The 17500-nt window shown below is 35.4% G+C and overlaps 1 protein-coding gene across 13 annotated transcripts in view; it reads right to left on the reverse strand.

Annotated features, from left to right (window-relative positions):
* LOC128249065 (homeobox protein six1b-like) overlaps positions 1-17500 on the reverse strand; it is a 526697-nt gene that overhangs the window by 185755 nt on the left and 323442 nt on the right. Inside the window, exon 1 of one of the 13 annotated variants that reach the window (XM_089359760.1) lies at positions 6551-8351. The exons of 11 other annotated variants lie outside the window; for them this stretch is intronic. The gene's annotated coding sequence lies outside the window, so the exon portion shown is untranslated. Of the gene's footprint in view, positions 1-6550; positions 8352-17500 lie in introns of those variants that run through there. One more of the 13 variants, XM_089359756.1, reaches the window with a different exon arrangement.

Genomic DNA, 17500 nt, shown 5'->3' on the forward strand with positions numbered 1-17500 from the left:
CTACACTTAGATATCAGTTTATGTTAGTATATTTAAGGGAAATACGACTGCTATTTCAGGTAGATGGAGAAATGATTTGGCGGTTTCTTCCTTAGCTTATCCTTTAAAACGTGAGTGAGAGAGCCATGCTGGGCGCGGCTGGATTGATCGATCGACATAAAGGTGAAGACTGTTGAGTATTCTGATTTACTGTGATATTTTCGAAATACAAATATATGCATTTTTATTAACTGATTAGGATATAGAGATTATACACACACACACATAAATGTGTATATATATATATATATATATATATATATATATATATATATATATATATATATATATATATATGACCGATAGAATAAGTACTAGGCATCCAAAGAATAAGTCTTGGGGTCGATTTGCTCGACTAAAGGCGGTGCTCCAGCATGGCCGCAGTCAAAAGACTGAAACAAGTAAAAGAGTAAAAAAGTATATATAAACACATACGCGCAGACACACACACAAATATATATATATACCTGACATTCTCACTTTCATAGGTGCTGGCGTGGCTCTGTAATAAGAAGTTTGCTTCCCAACCACATTGTCCTGTGCTGTTTCCACTACGTGGCACCTTGAGCTAGAGTCTTCTACAGTAGCCTTTAATAGACGCAACCTGACAGAAGCCCATCGTGTATTGTGTGTGTGTGTGTGTGTGTGTGTGTGTGTGTGTGGTCAGTGTATATCCGAAAAAGAAGCACACTCTAACGTATAGAGTAGTAATGTATCTATATGTAGGGAAGTCTATGTCCGGTTATAGAGGGACCAATGGTTTTGCATCTATAAAGGGCTTAGCCCCATGGACATCTCGTCAGACTCTAAAGCCGAAGTCAACTGCTTCTCAGAGGTTCTGAATTACATTTTTCTTCGGCTTTAAAGTCTGACGAGACGTCCATGATGCTAAGCCCTTTGTGGATGCGAAACCATTGAGCGGACATAGACTTAACTACATATAAATACATATATGTGTGTGCGTGTTTTGTCTTAAAGTGTGTGCGCGAGCGTGCGCATCCTGATACATTCATTACTTGTGAAATACTTCAAGTTTCATATCAATCAATCCAGTGACTGAATCTTGCAGGAACCTCAAAACACTATGAAGTGTAAATCGCACGAGAGCAGCCCATAGTGAATAAGGTATGACGAATCGATGTCTACGCCCTAGAAAAATTCATTCGTCCGGCAGACATGTAACTGAGCAGCATTCGATATTTCTGTATACAAAGAACAATAGAAATTTCACCCTCTGACTACTATGACCACCAATGTCACGAAACTTAGCACAGCTGCTGTTCTGCAATCTACAGGAACTTTTACCCTAACTACTCGTATTTTATCAGCAATCACCCACCTTCCGATAAATTCACTGGGGGAGAGTATTTCCTTGTCCATCCTTAAATTCCTATCCAAGTGGCACACTTGATCGAAGAGGAAAGTATCTCCTCTCAATCCTTTCAGTCTCGTCTATCACACAACCACTACAAGAGAGAGGAACGGTGTCTGCCCGCCAGTGGTTTCTACTTTAGGTACCTGGTCGCGATTTCGATGAGAGGGTATTAGTCGAATATATCGAATATATCGACCGCGGCTTTTGACTGGTATTTTATTTTATCGCTCCCGATGATGTCATACATTATTATTATTATTATTATTATTATTATTATTATTATTATTATTATTATTATTATTATTATTATTATTATTATTATTATTATTATTATTATTATTATTATTATTATTATTATTAAGGCGGTGAACTGGCAGAATCATTAGCACGCCGGGAGAAATGCTTAGCTGTATTTCGTCTGCTGCTACGTTCTGAGTTCAAATTCTGCCGAGGTCGACTTTGCCTTTCAACCTTTCGGGGTCGATAAATTAAGTACTAGTTGTGTACTGGGGTCGATCTAATCGACTGCCTCCCTCTCCCCAAATTTCAGGCCTTGTACCTACAGTAGAAAGGATTATGATTATTATTATTTGTAAGAATTTTATATTTATATCTCGGAGTTCAAATGACGACAGGGTCCACTTTGTCTCTCATTCACTCAAAGACCGGTGCAAGTTGAACCCGTTAAGCAGTGAATTGAATATTATAAAACCATCATTGTTATCATTACTAATACTATCCTCCTCCATGTCATCGTCATTAACATTTTCATTACTTTCATCAGCTTCACCAACTATATATATTTTTTGCAATAGGAATTCCATCCATCATGCTGTATACATATATGTACATATGTATTTATGTAAATATTAATCTTTAAACTGAGGATTAAATGTTATCACTGTCGGTTAGTGTAAGAGAGAAGTGCAGTGTGTGTATCAGTGTAACAGGGATAAAGACAGAAAGACAGACAGACAGGTAGTAAGAGATTAGAAGTGTGTGTGTGTGTGTGTGTGTGTGTTGATGTAATCGGCATTCATTTTTGATTACATATTTCTGGTTTTATGGTAGAGTTATTTTAACAACATTCCATAAGATAGAGAGAAACTAGGGAGAAGAACCACGCTAATATTTGAAACTAAATATATTTTCTAGAGTGATGGCAGCCTTCAGAGTGAAATGTATTATATATTACACCTACCTAGCACTTTATATTATATTATATTACACCTACCTAGCACTTTATATTAATAAAATGATGGCAGCGCAAGAATATGATTGATATATGTCAAAAAAAGATTCCGCATTGTGACTGAAGATGCAAGAAATAATGTTTAACTTTTACTTAATATACATTTTGTGGTTTATATAACTGAACCTTATATACTTGAATCATCTGGTGTGACGTGAAACTTGAGTCTAGAAAAAAGAATTCAGTTTAAACAACATAACTAGTACTCCGTCGGTGACGACGAGGGTTCCAGTTGATCCGATCAACGGAACAGCCGGCTCGGGAAATTAATGTGCACAGACACGTGTACCCTTAACGTAGTTCTCAGAGACATTCAGCGTGACACAGAATGTGACAAGGCTGGCCCTTTCAAATACGGGTGCTACTCATTTTTGCCAGCTGAGTGCACTGAAGCAATGTGAAATAAAGTGATTTGCTCAAGGACAAAATGCGCCGCCAATTATCGAACTCACAACCTAACGATCTTAAGCTGAATACTCTAATCATAAAGCCACGCGCCTTTATCATTAAACAGCATATTCTACATCTTATTGAGTACTACAGTCTTCATACGCTGCCAAAAAGTACCATTTGAACACTCTCACACAAATGTATGTATGTGTATGTATGCATGCACGCATGTGTGTGTGTGTATGTATAGGCACAGTAACGACTGTATAGTTAACTTGTTTGTTCCTTGATTTGGGCTTTTGACGCGGTGTCATAGGTAAGTGTCCTACACTAGTTAATCAATAACTTGTGTGTGATGCATGTTTGAAGGAAAATGTACAGAAGCGCTCAAGTATGTGTGTGTATTGACATCCACAATAAGTATGCCTCATATGTGCTTTTGGGGGAATGGGATACATTGAATGGATGAGGTCCCTCGGATTTCAGTTTGTAGCAGTACCTTGTTCTCATTCGAGAAGAACAATGGAGAGGGACCATACACACGCGCTTGAATAGTTTTCAGTACCAATATTTGGCATTAGTCTCTCCAAGACTGAGTAGATATAGATGATTATATATCGTTACGTTTTTCATTCCAATAACTTATCTGGTGTCTGGAATCAGTCTTTTTGAAAGAAGGATCTTTGGTTTATCACCAATTCAAACATGTGAGTGACAGCTGAGTGACTATAGGAGGGAACAATGTAGACGACTGAGAACAAACATGTCTTCTTGTGTACTTGTTTTGAATATTCTTAGGATATAACCTGCGAATCTTTTGTGGTTTTTAGACTATGCACATGGAATAATGCATCATTACTGAAGAAAACTTGCAAGCTTCCGGAAATAGTCTCCCTTTAAGAGGAGTAACACCATTGGTAGATACCCAAAATATAGTGATCTCCAGTAATAGCTAATGAAGGGCGTGTTCTGCAATTATATTTACATGTAAATTATAAATTATATAGATTATGAGCGTACGTGTATTTCTCTCTCTCTCTTTCTCTCTCTTAAGATTTGTGTTGAAGCATTTAGTTACGCAACCAATTACCCCTGTAATTACTGGTTTGTGTATGTTTAGTCAATGCATATGCCTGTTTAATTATATATGTATATTCATACTTGCTGGAGTGTTCAGAAACCCTTACACACAACAAAACTCGTTACCTTCAAATAACTTGCATAAAAATATCAAGGTATTTTAGTCGTAGATTGAACACTTTAGGAGAGACATAACTAACATAGGTACATCCCAACAAACACAGATGCAACACAATATAGGCACATCATGACTTACACAGCTACATCATGACAAGCACACATACATAACAACTTTCATAACTATCACAACTACAACATTGACATATTGTACGTTCATATACTGATGTATAAATGCTGCAAATATTGTTGTTTTTGTATTTGTTAGCCCTTATTCCGCAAACCTCTCATTAAGACTTGCCCATCCATAACGTTATTGTTATAGTTTATTTAGGCAGCATTCATCAGTGACCACATACTTCAATATGTTGCACTACTTTTAAGACGACTGTATGTGATTTGAAGGTGATTATGCTGCTATCTCTTGCAGTTCATGCTGTGCAAATCTGTGTATTGTCACTGCAGCCTCAACCAATCAATTCAATGGATTCTAATCAGACAAAGTCAACGACCGAACGAACGCAGTTTACCCTCTGAATACTGCAGTGTGTATATATATATATATATATATATATATATATATATATATATATATATATACATTTATATATATATATATATATATATATATATATATGTATGTATGTATGTATGTATATATATATATAAACAATATATGAGCATATGCATATATATGTACATGTATGTATATACGTTCATCTACATGTACATATAGATACATAACTGGGTACATGACGTGGCAAAAGAACAAGGACAAAATGGTAAACAAGGTGCAACAAACAAGCAGGCCACATAGAAACATCCCCTTCATCAGCTGCCACCATTAAAACTCCGGCATTTCGAAGAATTAAGGCAGTACGCATCGTTAAAATGGTTCTTCCCACGAACACAAATTAAATTGTTTTCGTGGAGGGTAGTGGCGGACGGAAAACAAGACAGGAAAACGAAACAGTATATATATATATATATATATATATATATATATATATATATATATATATATATATGTATAACGTTGCACAAAGGTACATATGTGTGGGTATAAAGTCTGCTCGATTTCATTGTGCTCTATCGCATGACTTGTATCTAATTTCTTCGAAATCAATGAAGAACGTATTTAAATACTTCGAAGCTAGAAGTAGTTCGACCACATTTACGCTCGGGCCGTTCGTCGTTCACTTGAAGAATTATATGATTTTGTGATGGACCTAGAAACATATACATATCAGTTAGATCGACCACATGTAGTTAAATATGAAAAGTAACTTTTTCCGAAACGTCACATTGTTGGTTACAGTTATTGAATTTAATAACGCAAAAAAACTGCCTCTAAATTCATTAGTATCATTTCTGAATGACACAAGTTCCCAATCATTCCGATTTTTACACAAAAAGCAATGAGCTACGTGTACGATGAGAACATCTGTTAGCAAGATTCATTGAATTTCGCTCCAAACTCATAGTCTAAACCTCTTGGCCAAGTCCTATTGAAAATGGACGCTAAATCTCCATTTAGTCTCATTTAAGAAGAAAGGTTTTGGAGGATGTACTTGTAGATACACTACTGCTTATACGAACTTGATGGTTACGAGTGAAAAACCTTTGAACATAAACAAGAGCTAAAGCTAAACAACAACTTTGATGACAAGTGACCAAAAGAGGTATTTACATGGTCACCTCATATACTGGAATTTTCTCTCAAAACACAAGCAATCGAGTTGAAAACAATATAAGAACATATTGCGTACTTTAGACTGAGGAGATTAAGTTCATTTGAGAAGATGGCCACAGCTGGGATAGCGTTAATCGTGTGTCTGATCAGCCAGAGCTGACCTGGAACTAACCATAAAAACAAGATCGTTAATATCAACAACATCTAGATGGCGTTTACCTACACCAGTAACAACATCAATAACTACAATGCCAAGATGGTCTCATCAACAACTACGACCACAACACCTTATACATGCAGCTCTAGTTTTTATTCGTCTCGTCTGACGTTGTTGAGAAAATGATAAAAAGGACGGAGAAAAATTTGAAAACGTCTTAAACACAATTCTAGACGCAACAGTGAAAAAGAATTTATAGAGCATTTACATACAACTCACATGTATATAAGTGTATACATGTGTATACATAATGTGTGTGTGTGTGTGTGTGTGTGTGTGTGTGTGTAATGCGGTGCCCCAGCAAGGCCGGGGTCTAAGGATGAAACAAGTAAAAGAATAATATTTAAACGAAGTTCACGATAAAAACGTGGGTATTTTTTTTCTAACCTTCTTCGTCTTCTTCGCTGCCACCTTCGCCGTCGACACAGCTTCCGCCACCTCCACATCCAGTTCCGCTTCCAGTGCTGCCTCCGCCGCCGCCTCCACCACCGCCACCAGGGACGCCGCCGCCGCTAGCGACGACGACGCCACCTTCGTTAACTCCTGTAGTAACACCAGCACCACCACCACCGATGACAATTCCACTGCCGCCGCCGCCTCCCCCAGGACCACCACCTCCCTCTCCACGCCGTCCTGCCGCAGCCGACCCGTCACTCGTTGGGTCTTTGCTGTCCGTAGTTAAGACGTCTTTAGTAAGAGCACCACCATCAAAGAACGAGTTGGAATCCTGTGAAATACCAATGGCGAAGCTTCTGTCCTTCGCTTTAAACAAAAGAGTATCTATTGTACCCGTCGTGGTTTTGGGCAGAAGATTCTATAGACACGGTTATTGTTGTTGTTGTGCTTGTCCTTATATTTTTGCTTATTTTAAGTTTTGTTGTTTTGTGTATATTGTGAGGTAAGTACGTGTAGGGAGTAAGTGAAGAGCGTCTTCTATGTTGGTAGATAAATACATATATATATATATGTAAATATATATATGTGTGTGTGTCTGTATGGTATATTTTGTTGCTATTAAAAGTTGTTAAAATATAGTTCTTTTTACGTTTCTCACCATTACTTGTCTATTTTCTTCTACCTTGCCACCTCACTGTCTATTTTTTGTTTTGTTTTACTCGTTATTACTTCTCTTCAAACTTGGACTTTTTCTTCCTTATATTTTTTATATGTTCAAAATTTTGTTGTTGATTGTCGAGTTATATAAAAAAATTCTTTCAAGGGAGGGCTATAGAACACTTATGTATAATAACATGAATAAATATTTTTCTTCCTCAATATACTTAGGTAACTTTCGGTTCTTTATTTTTTTGCGTGTGTTTATATTATTTGTTTCTATGCATATATCATACATCCGTAATTAGAATTATATTGAATTAGACTTATATAGGTTGTGCGCGTATTTAAAAATGTGTGTACGCTAAGTTGTGGTTCCTTTTACCCTTTTTATATGTATATATATATATATATACATGTACTTAATATGAACGTGTGGTGTATACGTATATATATACATGTATTCCTTATTTGTAACTTGTCGTTATACCCAAATATATTCGTTAAATTTTAGAGTTGTTATTGTTATTTGTGGACTATGTATATAATATACACGCGAAATAATGAAAATATATATATTGTATATGCAAAGAATTTTTGTGTTTGGCCGATCGTGATAGTGATGTTGACAATAGTAATATTAATTAAAAGGTTTATAAAGATGTTGATGATGATAATGATGACAATGATAATGTTTGTTTTCTTTTCCGAATATATTCCGGGACACGCGAAGCATAGAATTTAAAATTTGGTTAAACTTTATCCCCGAATACTGTACTCCATCCACTCGGTAAAGAATAATTCCGTGGTAGCGAAGAACTTCGCCTTTTTCTACTTTACCAAATATATTTGTTTGATTCTGTTAGAATTGTAACATCGCAACGAAAATAAATATATAAATTTGAATGTAGGCCAGTAAGACTCACACAGTAGACAATTCTTTAACAAAGATTTTTGGTAAGCAATGCCTTAGCATATGGATACCAAAGGTTACCCATAATTCCACGAAACAAAGTTTGTTTCCTCTCTGACTATAAACTCAACGTACATTTCTTTCTCCTACATTCTTCTCCTTTCTCCCTCTCTTCAAGCTTATTTCTTTCTCTCTCTCCCTCTTTCTATTTTCTCACGAATACTTTCTTTTATTGTTTTGTTTATTTTTTGGTGAAAGTTTTCTTAAGATTTCTGAAGACAAGAAAGATTACACCTAGTCACACACACATGTATATATATATATATATATATATATATATATATATATATATATATACTGTGTGTGTGTATTCCTTTACTGGTTGCAGCTACTGTGATATTATGCATATATACATATATATATATATATGAATTACTTTATTATCATTCCTTACGTCAGCAAATATGTATGTTTTATAAATACATAAACGTATATATATAAAATCTTTTACGTTAACTGCTGCTACTAAGGGAAGACATTAAGGGATTTCTCCCTCCCCTTACCTTAACCAACACCCGCCAACTTTCTGGCATCGTTTTAAGACGCAAACACATACAGACAATCATACACACAAGTACATACACATGCATACATACTTCTACCCACACGTGCTACTGGTTCTAAGCTATCTCTACTCAACCTTCGAATTCTTTCTCTCAGTTTCTTACTAACATCTACGCCACTACCACCACTCCAGTTCTTTGTCAAGTTCTCCCTCAATCTTTCTTTCAGAATTCTGTTTTGCTTATTTGTTTTCCTCCCTTCACCCCTACCCGTTTTCTCATCATCACACCATTCTGTCTTTATTTCAGCCTTTTTTATTTTTCTTCTACCATCCTTCCTGCTGCCTTGCTGCTTCGTACACAGACACACACACACACATATATATGTATGCGCTCTTGCAGAAGGAAAAGTAAAATCAAAGAATATGGTGTATATATATATATATATATATATATATATGAAGTATAATACAAGCTGGTTGAGGCATAATCTTGCATTATCTAGTACTACGACATTTACCACTACCACAAAAATTTCCAATGCTACAATTATTCCCAATACCAGGTACCACTATTACTAATACCACCACTACCAAATACTACTATTGCCATTACTTGTACTACCATACCCCATTATTGTTGCTACGACTACTACCACCACAACAAGAACCATATATTAGTTCGGCTGCTGGTTGTTACCTTGGGTATTTACTACTCGGGGTAGGATTTTGGGTGGAACATGATGGATAGATGGTTATTAACTAGCAGACTGACTGTTGGGTGGCTTCTGTCTAAGTTTCTTCATTAAGGTAGGTTGGTAATAATGCCACATCTGCTACTACTGTCTCAAACAACAAAGGTGCCTGTACGCGACCTGCTAGAAAAAGAAACCAAATTTTCATGAACAGCGTACCGTCTTTAAAAATATTGGTTTCATATTTTGGCACAAGGCCAGCAGTTTCTGAGGGGGATGTTGATTACATCGACTCCAGTACTTGACTGGTACTTATTTAATTGACTCCGAAAGAATGAAAGGCAAAATCGACCTCGACTGGATTCGTACGTAAGACAGACGCGCAACATTAGGCCCGGCGTGTTTGCAATTCTGTCAGCTCACCGCTTAACTGTCTGTAGAAATACCTCCAGAATTCTGAAGCCTGAAAAAAGGTAGGATGATCAAGCCTGAAGCGTTTTTTATCATAGAGTTTTCAGTTCTATCAGGGCTGACTTAGAACACATTGGTTAATAAATAAAGTCCTGGGTGAATAAGTTTGGGTGGTCCCGGCCAGAACACTTGATCATGTCAGCGTGATCAAGTCTGACCTTGGGTTAAACAGTGTCTCTACAGCTAATACCAATTAGCGCAATGAAGAAGGCATTTGGTTGCTGGGCACCCACCCAGGCTGCCTGACTTCTGCTGGGATGGGGGACAAGCTGATCTGTAGATATATTTGCAGGTTTAATGTTGTTTAACGATAGAATAACTTTGATGGAGTAAACCATTGATCAAATGAATTCTACCCATGACTGTCTCAAAGGTATCTACGCTTACATTGTGTTCTTGTAGAAGGTAATTTCAGGGAGATATGTTTGTTATTTCTAGCAGATCGCTAGACTACTTAAAGGTTTCTTCTTTTAGAAGTCATTGCTGTTTAGCCCCTGGTCAGCCTTGACTGTGTAGACATCAATTATGAGGTGTCCCAACGGTGACCATCCAGTCTTTGTAAATGTAGGACTTCACAGACACTTTTTAAAACGAAAGTGTACAATTTGAGCAAATTTGGTTGTTATTTCTAGCATATCAAGTGACTAGTTAAAGATTCTTTGGGTAAGTACGGTAAAGATTTCTTTTTTTTTAAGAACCAGAAGAAATGCTCCTCATCCTCCATCATCACCACTGCCACCACCATCATCATCATCATCACCACCACAAAAACAGGATGCCAACCAACATCCGCCTCAAAGACTGGTTCTCTTGATCAACAGCCAACTTTACCAAATACAAATAAATAGATAAATAAATTGAAAACCAACAATAAAAGTAGTAGTAGTAGTAGTAGTAGCCGGAAGACGTGTACTAATTCTTATTTAATCTTTGCTAAGCCCTAAACCAATGAAGGAAAACGTTGCAGTCATGATCACCCCGTCTTTTCGGTAGTTGTACATCTAATACTACATTACCAATGTTATTTATTCTTTTTAATTAAAAAATTGTAAGCTCTAACTTCAAATGAATTTTCCTGCTTGCGATTCCCTCCTTGGCTCGTGTAGTAGTAGTAGTAGTAGTAGTAGTAGTAGTAGTAGTAGTAGTAGTAGTAGTAGTAATGAAGGTGGTGGTAGTAGTGAGTGGAGTTTACAACTAATTGATATTTAGGAGAGAAAATTGTTGACATCAAGGAAATTGTGGAAACTGAAGAATTAAACAACCAAGAATTTTGGTTGTTTTGGCGGATATTCTTACAGGCTTTTGCCTTCAATAGTGCCCCCACCACCCATCCCCCACTCTTTCTCTCTCTCTCTTCTTCCTCTTCTTCTAAACCCACAAATTTCATACCCTTGAAAGTTGATAGTTTATTGTCTGCTGTTGCACTGCATTCTTTAAATTTACGCGTGCATATAGGCTATATATATATATATATATACATATATACATATATATATATGCACACACACACGCATACGTATGTGTACATAGACATTTATTTGTGTGGGTGTACATGTATATATATATGTATATATATATATAAATGATTTAATAATGAAGAAGAGTTTATCAAATATTTAAGTAATAAAAATATAAGTCTCCTTAATTCCAATGTTTTCAACATTAAAAATTAATCCCGGTAAGATTAAATAACGTGTTTAGAAAAAAATACTAGTCGATTAATTAACATTATTATCTGGACAAGAAGGGAGATAACTGGCACAAAGAATACAAATCTTTTATAGCAAAATAATCAAATAATCTAAATGCACGAAGTAGGATTTTGAATAGTTTTACGAATCTTCTAAAGAGTAAGTTTAATCCCAACAAAGCCAGCAACTGATGACGGGGGTTAGTACCTATTCCACTGACGAAGCCAAATATAGTGTGACCAAAACATAGTTATCTCCCTGGTTGCCAATTATAATACCTTAACAAATAACTATTGCACTCTACCTCATGTATTGAGTACTTAATAGTTTGGTAGTGGTAACACTTGTTATTTACTGTATGTGTATGCGCGTGTTGATACACACACACAGAGCAGTCAGCATAAAAATGTGCATGTGAATATATGTTCGCGTGTATGTGTGTGTATATATATATATATATATATATATGCGCATGCGTGTGTATTTATATATATGCGCACGCATACACAGGGACGCTGTCGCCTACCCCCTGCCCCACCTCGGTTTCCATTACAATTGCTTTCATGTAAGTTCGTTTATCAACAATTAGAAACCAGACCAACCTCCTCATCCCCACCATTCACTTAGTCTACGTAGTTTTCAGTTTATCTGTCAGCCTCATTGTCGGCCTATCATTCTGTCTGTCTGTTTGTCTGTCTCTCTACGTCAATGTCCGCTTGTCAGTCTTTTTGCTAATGTTTCCCTATCAACATTTAGCAAAACTGTCTCTCAGTTTCAAAACTGCATTTTTATTATTATTTTTTTTAAAGAAATTTCGTATCTATTATCCTAAGTTTCTCTCTGTCTGTCTGTCTCTATCTATCTGTCTTTATCTCTCTGGATAGATAGAGAAAGAGGTTTGTTGCTATCTACTTGCCTGCATTTATTTATCTTTCGCATTTTCCCCTCTCATACTCAAGCAACCAACCGCTTTTCATTTCTTTCTCCTGCTCGCTTTCAAAAACATGTTTCGTTCCCTTTCTCTGACTCTCTCACCCTTTTTCACATAAACTATTTGTTGTTCCTTCTCTGTGCTTCTCTCGCTCTCTTTTGCTATGTGTAGTTAAGCAAGTCTATTTCTTCCTCATACTATCACTCCTCCACACGTAAACATACATTTCTTATTTTACGTGAAGTTGTACAATTCACCGAAAACAAAATCTACGACGGATCCGCACAAACTTTCCACTTGCAGGTTAATGAAACTAACAAAAGTGTTTTTAAAAAAGTACAAACAAAAGTCTGCCTGGATCAGTGAGTGTATTAACTTAATCCCAATCTTTTAACCTTCAATTTGAACCAGTTAGACTCATAATCTCAGCCATTTCTTTGCCTCTATGAACCCCTTTGATTCCTATCTTATTCTACTGGACCTCCATAGCCAGTCGATGTATATATTAAAAAAAAATTCTATTGTATTTTTATAATTAAATATTATTAGAAATTGTATAAAAATTACTTAAAACATTTTATGTATTGTAGAAGTATAAGCAATTTATTGCACGTAATTTCAACAACAAAATCTTAAATGGACCCCGGTTGACAACCCTTCAGCTAGACGCATATTCTCAACCATTTGATTCCTTAGTTTAAACCATCAGATGTAAATATTTAATCATTAGTTCTGATACATCACGTGGACGTGTGAGCTTTGCTTTAACTAAGTACTCAACTTTTGAGCGGATTGTGACATTTGTTATCAATGACGAAGCGGTTACTTATAAATGAAATAGAATCAAAGAGAGAAATTTGTGTTAATTGAGAAGTTAACTCGAAATTAATGTAGGATGAGGACAAATACGATATCATATTCATTTGTTCGGTAAATGCGGGAGTTGATTCTAAGCATATTTATAAATTATTCTGGGCTAATTAACGAAGTACATCTAAAATTCATTAATGAAAAGTTTATAGATTTCGTGCGTCTTATAAGAAGAGCATTTTCGATGTAAGTACATTCTAGAACGACGATCAATAGTGAAATACTTATATGAGCCCCAATTTCATTGGTCTCTTCGTTTTACTTCAGTTATGAGGTAAATATACATAGCAAGAAAATATTTACAACCCATTTAGCATCAGTAGAACTGAGTTCAGTGATGTAGGAAGACGAAGGCGAGATGTTTGGTTGAGTTGACAGAAGCTGGAATACGATGAATGAACAGTTTTTATTCTTTGTCTTAATATGTCATAGTATAGCTACCATGTGAAACCAAGAGAGACTGGTTAAACGTGATAAAAGCGTTTCCATATTCATTTAGTGTGCAATTACAGCATATACGGAAGATACCTGTTAGAAAAAAGCATATCAGGAAAATACATATTAGGAAGATACATATTAGTCGTTCATCTCAGAGTTGGAGTGCAACTGTATCGGTGAGCAAGTCGCAGATAATGCGACGAAAATTTTGACACCAGTAAATGATTAAGTGAAGTTAAAGGTCTTTGTGTGTTTTTGAATGCCTACTTCGTGTCTTTCACACAGTAATTCCTTTAGTTTCAGCACACGATTTCAGATTAAATCACTTGCCAAACAAGTATATCGAAATGTTTAATGTTGTTGAGTCAGAAAACATACTACTAGAACGAAGAAGCAGGGTCGTTGTGATAGGATGGAGTATCGCCGGCTATTTCTGACAGATCTGAGAAAGGGCTTAGTGATACCCGCTGTTAGTTCGTGTAGCATCCAATTTTTAAAACTGGTAGGGAATTTGGACATGGAACTTTGGTTGCTTCATTGAATGAAAAAGGGGGAAATTCTTGCATACTGGCATACTCTTTGTTACTTGGTCGGAAATATGTAATAATTATTAGACACGAAAAACCATTTCTGAGAGCGTAGAAAAGAAATGGTTCCTACTTTTGAAGAATCTTTAATGACTTCAAGATGTGTCTCCAAAGTTTCCTTGTCAATTAGTTGTGTTTCATAGCGAGCGATTAAGCGTGAAATTAACGCAAGATCGTTTAAGATCAAAATGGGTATACAGCAAATATGCAGAGATATAAGAAGAAAGGCATGTGAGGACACACACACATAGACACATATATGCAAAAATCCTTCTATGCGCAGCCACACTAAACCATGCTGCAGCCAGGCGCATACAAGTATTTACATAAATGGCCTCACGTTATTTCTAATTAAGGAGTGAAGCTGTAGCATTGATATGAAGGAATTTCAAAAAAGGGAAAAGGATGTGTGTATCACACAATCATTATATTGTGATAGCCATGCCTCTCTTGCAAGAAGTTCAAATGTAAATGACACGATTTAGAAAAGAGTAGCGACCTGGGTTCACATATAAGTTACATAAATTGTGTATTGTGTGTATATGTGCGTATGTGCTTCGTTTGGAGAACATTTGTGCGAAAGAATTAGTTTACAGAATGAGGGCTACTCGTGTATGAGTTGGTGAAAGGATAGAATAAGAGAGAGGAGAGAGAGAAAAAAATGAGAGAAAGAAAAGAAGTAGGAGAATGAGTAGACGATAAGGAAAAAGAGGAAAACGAACAGAAGATGAAGAGAAGGGAAAAGTAACAATTCGACAATCAATGAAAATAAAATAAAACATAAATAAATGAAAACAAAATGAAAAGAGCTGTGCAAGGTTCGAACGACGGTAGTTTACCATAAATTACATTTTTTGCTGTCTATTATTATATTTATTTATTTTTATTCAGCTTATTGGTTGCGGGGTCCAACTTTTTCTTTCAAGTTAATTAGATATGACAATGCCAATTAAAAGAGAACCAATTTCTTGCAACGTGTCATGGAAGGTGCCAGGGAGTTTAGGTTGATAAATTCTCAGTTCCCGCCTATAGACGACGCCACTTCAACTAACCAGTCGCCTCCACTGTCATTTTGATGGTGGAGGTGGGAAAGAGGAAGTTTTTAAACATCTATGGCGACACACAAACAACAATTTCGCAATTACGGTCTATCTGCTTGTTTGTTTGTTACTGGTGTTTATGTTTTATTGATGTTTTGTTTGCTGCATGTTTTTCCCTCTTGTTATAATTATATTCATAAAAAGGAGGGGAAGACAGAGGATTGGCTGTTTCAGTAAAACAACATTGGACAAAACGTCTTGCTGCATTTAACAATGTCCTTTTACGTACTCGAGTTCAAACCCCGCTGAAGTCGATTTTACATTTCATTCGATAAAATAAACTCCTGGAATCGTTATAATAAAATATATATCTCTGTCCCAAACTCAAAGTTTGTGGCCTTAAACTTTTCTTATCAATCATTACCATTATCATTTTAAAGAAGAAGAGACTGCTATTGGCGGAAGAAACCGTCCAATTCCAGGTGAAGTACTTTATGGCTACATCTCAACTCTCCCGGGTTCCATTGTTAATGCACTAATTAAGAGTATCTAATCCGTTACACCCTCTCACTAAAAGAAATACTTGAACTTGCGTCGATATTAGTTAGAAAACAACTTCATTACAACATTTGTCGAATATGTAAAGCGGTTCACTCCGTGTAAGACTATTACCATAATGCAAATTAGTTTAAAGCTATTAATAATATTCAAATTAAATCAATTTGTGTAAATTAAATTGCATTTCTATTGACCCTCAGCTACTTCATCTCGTCATCATGGCGTAGATGAACGGATTTAACCGAGAAGTGGCAAGGTTTTTTTAAATAGTGGAGACAGCGCTGTCAGTTCGACTTACAGCAGGTTTGCTGCCAAGGACAACAATCGACCCATCAAACTGCGGTATGAGTGTGTGTGTGTGTGTGTGTGTGTATAGATATATATCTATGTATGTATATATATGTATGTATATATATATATATATGTATGTGTATATAGGTGTGTGAATATACATGTATGTATATATATGTATATGTATGTATACTTATGTATGTATATATATATATATATATATATATATATATATATATATATATTTATGTATATACATGTTTATATATATGTGTATGTATATATATGTATATATGTATATGTATATATGTATATATATGTATACATATATATATATATATATATATATATATATATATATATATATATATATATATATATATATATATATATATATGTATATGTGTATACATATATATGTATATGTATATATATATGCATATGTATATATATATATATATATGTATATATGTATAAATATATGTATATCTTTATATATATATATATATATATCTTTATATATATATATATATATATATATATATGTATATATATGTATGTATGCATGCATGTATATATATACACACATAAAAACAAATACACACGCGCGTGCGCGCAGATATAAATATATATATAAGTCAACGCAATGCCGTATGAAAGACCGCAAAATACAGTAGGTTTGAATGTTCAGCTGTTTCTACTGTACATACGATTATGTATTGAGTACTCTTTCTCTTACAGCCAAACACATACAGACAAACAGACAGACAGATAGATAGATAGATAGAGAGAGAGAGAGAGAGAGAGAGAGAGAGAGAGAGAGAGAGAGGAGAGAGAGAGAGAGAGAGAGACAAATAGATAGATAGATAGATAGATAGATAGATAGATAGATAGATAGATAGATAGATAGATAGATAGATAGATGTATTATTAAAGGAATGATACTGTCGACAGCATGAAATTGCCAGTCACTTTTGGAAATCTTTTGCAATCTCTACCGTCGGCGCCTTTGTGTGTGTAAGCTTGTACTAGTATGTTTGTGTATGTGTGTATGCGATCGGCTGTTTCTAACTGAACGTTGTTTCATAAAAGACATCTTTCAATAAAAATTCCATGATGCATTTTGAAAAGCTTTTCTTTATTGGTCGTCAGAACTGAATAATAGCTGAAACATTTTAATTTCCGGAACTAGCATCTTATGCTTCTTGCTGTTGTTCTGTTATGACGGTGGGAATGA

Source organism: Octopus bimaculoides, chromosome 11 (assembly GCF_046866305.1).
Source record: "Octopus bimaculoides isolate indiv1 chromosome 11, ASM4686630v1, whole genome shotgun sequence".
In the NCBI taxonomy this organism is placed as follows: Eukaryota; Metazoa; Mollusca; class Cephalopoda; order Octopoda; family Octopodidae; genus Octopus; species Octopus bimaculoides.